At 47.0% G+C, this 6,977-nt stretch overlaps 1 pseudogene; it reads left to right on the top strand.

Annotated features, from left to right (window-relative positions):
* The first annotated feature begins 1,741 nt into the window (after positions 1–1,741).
* LOC144227299 (cytochrome c oxidase assembly protein COX20, mitochondrial-like) lies at positions 1,742–5,714 on the top strand (annotated as a pseudogene).
* The last annotated feature ends 1,263 nt before the right edge of the window (positions 5,715–6,977 follow it).

Genomic DNA, 6,977 nt, shown 5'->3' on the forward strand with positions numbered 1-6,977 from the left:
GCCAATAGGCTCTCCTTGAATCATATGACTTTCTTTTAACCAACCTCGGACTCTGAGGGGACAAGGAAATATGATTGGGCCCACCTGGAACATGTGCCCATTGCCAGTCATAGGTCTGGGGCTACCAGGACTGGCAAGGGTGAAATTGGAAGGCGTAGTTGCCCAAAGAAGAGGACAAAGCAGTCAAGGTCCTCATCACAGAAGCACACATTTGCAGCTTGAGGTGCAGCGAGAAGTTTGGCTTCCTGCAAGCTTGCCTGGGGACTACTGCCTCCAGCGAAGTTCTCACCTATGCTTTTGCTCCGGCCTGGGCTCTCACATTCCTGGTTGTTGGGGCAGGCTATGGCAGAGACTGTCCAGCTCTACAAAACTCATTCCCTTCTTATCCTGGACACAGAGCTGCACTACATTTCCCAGCCTCCCTTGCAGTTTCACTGCAGTTGCAACTCCCTTGCAGTTGCTAAGCACCGACCAGAAAACTGGGCCAAAGGAATGAGGCTGAAAGTGATGTGTGCTTCTTTCAAGTCTGACCCGTAAAACCTCCCATTCTCCATGCTCCTCCCCCTACCGCCGGCTTGATGCAGACAGGTGTGGCAAGCTCTTTCCGAATACACGTTGAAGTCGGTGGACACAACACGGAAGGAGCATAGGCTCCTGAATCCTTGCTTGGAGGAGAGCCACCAGCTCACTGGGAACCCCATTTCAGACTTCTATGAGGGCGAAGCAAACTTCCGTGATTGGAGCAATTCCAAATTTCAGAACTTCTTACAGCTGCGAGAACTGTCCTACCGACAGACATTCTTCCCTCTGTTCACCATTGGCATCATTTTCCCTGGCTTCCCAAACAGCTGTAGAGGAATCCTGGAGCCAACAGAGCTACACTGGAATCCTGACTCTGCTGCCTTCCAGTGGTGTGACTTCAGGCGGGTCTCCCATCTTCTTTGAGGTGTGCTTTTCTGATCCGTAGAAGAATTCACAAGGCTGGAGTACAGATTGAACTCAACAAGAATATATGAAAATAGTTGTTGATTCCAGGTATTGCTAGTATATTTAAACACTTGTTTTTAATGTGAGAGACAAAGAAAAGGTGTGCGTGCAAGTGTGCAAGCAGGGGAGGGGCAAAGGGAGAGAGAGAGAGAAAGACAGAGAGAGTGTTAAGCAGGCTCCAGGCTCAGGGCAGTGCCTGACATGGGGCTCGATCCTATGATTCTGGGATCATGACCTGAGCCAAGATCAAGAGTTGGATGCTCAATCACCTGAGCCACCCAGGTGCCCCAATATATATATATGCATATGTATATTTATACATATACGTATATTTTAACTGCTACAGGGTGATGTCATCCCAAATGACTTCCCACCAGGCTCTGGTTGCACTGGGAACTATCTTGCCAGTAAGGAGATTCCTCAGTCTTAGAAAAAAAGCCTTTGTGACTTAGAACTTGAAATTAAGTCCTTGGGCTGTGGTAAACTCCTGTTGCCACTAATCCTTTTCCTACCAGGAGGCAAACTCCAGAATATATTAAGTCTCAGGCCCTTGTCCTGCCTCTCTGGAATGCCTCAGGTAGGAGTACTTCTCCATTCCAGGCTCACAGCCCTTTGGTTCTCTTAGTCATTTACTCATTCATTCATTTGTCCATTCCTGCATGTGTCCGTCTGTCTGCTTATTCACTTAAACCCAGACCAAATATTTATTGCATGTCAGCTCTGTGCTGGAGACTCAGAAGTGGGAAGGAAAGACATGGCTTCACCCCCACGTAGCTCCCGTTCTAACGAGAAGTCCGAGAAGAGAGTGGTGAGTGCCATGGCTGGTACGGGATGCTTCAGAGGCTCAGAGGAGGCACATGGTCCAGGCACTGGGGCCAGCAAAGGTGTTCTGCAAGTAGCAATGCCCAGCACAAGTTTTTCCAAACAAAAGGATGGCAAAGCTCTTTCTACCACAACTTCTAGCCACCCCCGAAATGAAGCTATTGGGTCTTCCACTTACCAGCGGCATCATTTAGATACACCATCACCATCAATCATCACTACCTCCCTTTCCAAGCCCTTCCCTGCCCAACTTCCAAACTCTTTAAGAATCCAGTGCCCTGTGTCGTCCTGTAGCTACCAAAAAATTCCGTCATGCCTCCCTCCTTCCCCGCAACTGCCAACATTCCACTCAAAAGAGGCATGAATATCTTTAAGGCATTCTGTATGGATGTATATGTACATATTTATAGTCTTTAAAGTGTTCATCATACATATGCAAATGCCTTAAGACGTAAACTATAAGTATACATATTTTCATGCATCTACACCCAATGCATGTGTGTGTATGTGTATGCACAAATATATGTATGTATAATCACCAAATTTCCAAGAACACTAATTGTTCAGTGAGGTTACTGTTGCTACCTCAGACACCAAACTTTATTAAATTTCTCCAGAAGGAATAATAAAAGGTGGACTACAAGTCATTTTGCTATCAGAAAGCAGCCAGCAAACCCAACAGACTTGGCTGGTTGCAAGTGCTTGGCTGATACGTGTTATTTTACCTTTCTCATTTGAGAAAGCTTTATTGTTGGAATAGTGTTAATGATTTCTTCCCTTCCTTTGGTGTCTAGAATAATGTGTGCTATGATGCATGCCAAGGTTTGGCTATCTAACAGCTGCTAGTAATTGCATATTTATTGAGGGGGTGGAAAGGGAGATGTATTTTATACATATCATTGTTTCTACCATATTCCATCTCTGAGCTGTTTCCCTGTTAGGGACTCCCAGATTGTTAGAATTTTTGATGGCCATGAGAGTGACCTTTAGGGTTGAGAGAGAGGAAGGAAACTTTCTCATAGGTTTCATTAATAACAACAAAGAGAATAATGATGATAGCATTTATAATAGCAATTATCAATATGTATATAATTAAGAGCTATGCTCTTTTACTTCATTTATCTCTCAGTGTTTCACATATTACTTCGTTTATGTCTCATAACTACTCTGTGTGGTAGGTTCTAGTATTATCCTCCTGATTTACAGATGAGGAAGGTAAGGCACAGAAAGGTTTAATGATCTGCCCAAAGTCACACAGCAGTGGCAGAGATAGAATTGGAACTCAGACAGTCTAGCTCTGGGTCCACGCTCCTCACCCCTAAGCTATGTTGCTTTTTCATTCCTCATGTGCACTTCAGTCCTAGATGGAGAAGAAGGAGAAGAGCCAGGTATCAGAGGGGAGCAGGAGGTGCTGGGAAAAACCCTGAGAAGACCTTGGCTCTGAACTCAAGACCCCCAACTTCTGGGCCCCCCCCCTCCAGCAGGGGGCGCCTATAGTCCACATTTTCTGGACACCCTTTTGGGGACAGCCACCTTAACTGTTGAGAACCAGAACTCCTGGCCCTTATCAGAAAGAGCCCTGATCTTAAAACTTGGTCTATCATTCTTGAAGTATTTATAGTGTACTAATCAAAGGAATGACCCAAAGTGTGGAAATAATCAAAGAACAATACAGGGCATTTCTTGGAGTACCCTCAGTGGGCATTGAAACCACAAGCCCAATGAACCTGCCTAGGCCCCAGGCTTATGCAGCACTTCCTGGCTCCAGATAAGCCACAGAGACATTAGAGGGAGGGATTTTTCTCACCACACTCAGAAAGCATAGGATTTGAACGAGCCTCAGCTCTTGGGGTGGCCTCGAACACACCCTTCCCCCCACCTGCTCTGTAAGGTCGTGGAGCCCGTGTTGTACGCACCGCACTGCCCTTTGGAACTTAACGTTGAGGTGGTTTCTCTCTCGCGACCTTTGCTACAGGCTCTGTAGGAACTAGCTGAGAGGAGCAACCGAGAAGGCCAAACTTTAACCTGGTCACGTTAGACAGGAGACCAGGTCTGACAGAATTTGTACCTTTCATAGCGGTGGGAGAAGAATGGCTCTGTGAGGGATCCGTGCCCCTTCTCAGCTCTGCCTCCACCCTGCAGTAGAGACTGGGCTGGGGGCCTCACTTTTAAGGGGGCCTCTCAGACTACGAGCCGGAACAGGGTTGACTGCCCTGAGAATGCCAGCTTCTCCCACCCCACATATTCCCCAGCAGCCTGTGAGTGGCGCCTCCCAGCCACGTGATCCCTTTTCTGAACATACTTTGGTATAAGAAATCTGAATCAAAACATTTTAAAAAATTGTTTTTAGTGTTTATTAAAACATTAGATAGAGCATGAGTGGAGCAGGGGCAGAGCTGAGAGATGGACACAGAATCTGAAGCAGGCTCCAGGCTCTGAGCTGTCAGCACGGAGCCCAACGTGGGGCTCGAACTCATGAGCCATGAGATCGTGACCTGAGCCGAAGTCGGACTCATAACCAACTGAGCCACCCAGGCCCCTCGAAATCTGATTCAAATTAAATGAGAGGTAAAACAGAAAGAGAAATAACCCAATGCCAGCCTCCAGAGAGGGGCTAGAGATCGCCCAGGCTCAGACTCTGGTTATGCTTCATAGGGGCTGGACAGCCCCAGGAAGTTTATTTACCCTTTCTGTACCTGGCTTTCTCATGTGCCAAGGGAAGATCATAAAATCCATCTCATAGGGTCGTTTGAGCACGTCCAGTGAATTAAGGCACGTAAAGATTAAACACAGTGTTTGGCATGTAGGAAGTACTCAGTAAACCTTAGCTGTTGTGGTCAAACCTATTCATGCAAGCCAGCACTCCTCGGAAAAGGAATCTTGCACTCTGTCACCACTGTGACCGTTGTTGCTACCAGGGCAGTATTTTGTGTTCTGGGCGACATGGGCGAACTTCCTGTCTTCTCCCCAGAACATAATGCCCCCCTCACATCCTCCAAACTGCAAACTCCCTCTTTCAAGGTCACTGACTAGATGCCAGGCCGGAAGTTTTCTCTCCTGGAATTCGGTCCCTGGGCATTTAACCTCGTGACTAACTGGCTTGGGGTTGAGGTCACTTGAAGTTCAAGAGGGCCTCAATTCTGACTTTTACTGTTATTGATTTGTGGCGTTTATAAGCCAAAGTGCACAGCCTCCAGGGCCAAAACTGCAGGCACAACAATGTGTCCCTTCTCCGGTGGCCCTGTTTACCTTCCGGGAGCGGGCAGGGTGTGGCCAGAACTTGTGGGGTGGTGAGAGCACCAGGGTGTGGTGAGAACACTGGGCGTGGTTGCCCAGGACAGGCCTTGGAGAAAGGAGCCGAGCCACCAGCCACGGTGGCTCAGGTCGAAATGCTGAGGCCACCTGTGGGTCCTGCTCTGTTGTGGAACAGCTGTGGGGACTCAGGCTGTCTGCTCCTCAAACACAACAGCAACAGCAACACTAATAGCATGCCTTCCCCGAGTTCCTATTAACCGCGTGTGGCACTGCAAGCACTCCCTTAATCATTAGGACCGTGGGCTATGTGTGAGTCCTGGAGCCACCACTCACTAGCTGTGTGACTTCAGGGACTTTACTTAGCCTCTCTATTCCTCCACATCCTCCTCTGTAGGAAGTGAGGTGGTTAAAAGCACCTTTCTCAAGGGCAGGGCTTGACCCCACAGCCACCATGCTGGCGCCCAGGAAGGGGAAGGTAGAATTAGACCATGTGATATTGGGGTAGGGGAATTTATCTTGGTGACTTTAGAGTACTGGGTTCATGTAGGTATAAGTACGCAAAGCTGTGAATCCAGGAAAGAATCGCCAGAGAAGGAATCAAAAACAAGATTTTATATGAAAATATCCACCTTGATCCCGAGAGAAAATAAACCACCTGGTGCCAGTTGTAATTGAGCAGAGTCTTGAGCATTGAAAACCCTATATAAAACATGTTATGTACTATAAGAAGGCTTTCAATCAAGTAAATAAAGTATGTGTAAATTATAAGAAGAAGGAGGAGGAAGGGGAAGAGATGGAGGGGGAAGAAGATGAGGTGGGGGGAGGAGCAGAAAAACCACCTTCCTCCTTGGGTTGTTGGAGGGATTAAGTGAGAAAGCCCTAGAATAGTTTCTGGCCCAAGGTAATGTTGAGTAAGTATTAGCAGTTGCTAATGTAAATTTCACATGCATGAGTTCATGGCATTCACATAACAACCTGAATTAAGTCCTCTACTGAGGAAAGGCTTAGGGCACGGTGAAAGAGGCAAGCAAAGCTGGGATTTGCTCCCAGGATTATCTGATTCTGAATCTCAAATCTGGATCCAAAATCACTGTGTCTTATTGCCTTTCCTTTGCCGATGTCACCCAAAGAAACCTTGCCTGAGCACCTTACTATGAGTCAAGCTGTTGTGACCTTGTTTAATCGGTTGAAACCTTCCAATATGCTGAGTTCATAAGCACTTACAAAGCTCTTCTGAGTGGTCACTGGGCCGGGTCCTGGATCGGCCTCCATGAATAAGATGTCGCTGGTCTTGCCCAGGAAGCTCCCTGGCCAGTCTGCAAACAGAAAAGCTCCTGTGTGGTGATCGAACACCTTTACAAGCCTAAGGATTCTCTGTGCTTGCAATTCCTTTTGGATAGTTTCTTGAACTTCCTCACCTCTTTTGAGGGCCTTAACTAAAAATATCTGCCCCGTTTTGTTCAAATTTCCCACATCTAGATTGAGGTTTAAAGTAGACTGTTAAATAAGATGAAAGAAAGGAATAAACTGGGGGAGACATTAACCATCCTTTATCAGTTATCAATTCATCCTTGAAAGACTAGAAAGACTTGGTAAGGGTTGGAGAAAAGGAAAGACCCCTGTGGCGGTACACACGCCTCTGGGCTCAGGCTTTCTTTAAGTAGTGGCTTTGGCAAATTACGTCTAGATTCTGGAAGAGAGGTTGGGCAAATGTTACTCAATGAGAAGCTAGGGAGAAAGTAGTAGATGGGAAGTGCTATCCGCAGGTGTAACCCACCCCCAAGGTGTGGTGTAGGTAGCTGCCCAGCGAGACCTGAAACACCAAAATCAAACCCATGCGTTTATGAAACAGACCTTGATGGAAAACTGTCCAGGCACTATGCAAAACCGTGGGGATTTCAGATGAAACCAAC

This window comes from Crocuta crocuta, unplaced genomic scaffold, assembly GCF_008692635.1.
Source record: "Crocuta crocuta isolate KB4526 unplaced genomic scaffold, BGI_CrCroc_1.0 scaffold223, whole genome shotgun sequence".
In the NCBI taxonomy this organism is placed as follows: domain Eukaryota; kingdom Metazoa; phylum Chordata; class Mammalia; order Carnivora; family Hyaenidae; genus Crocuta; species Crocuta crocuta.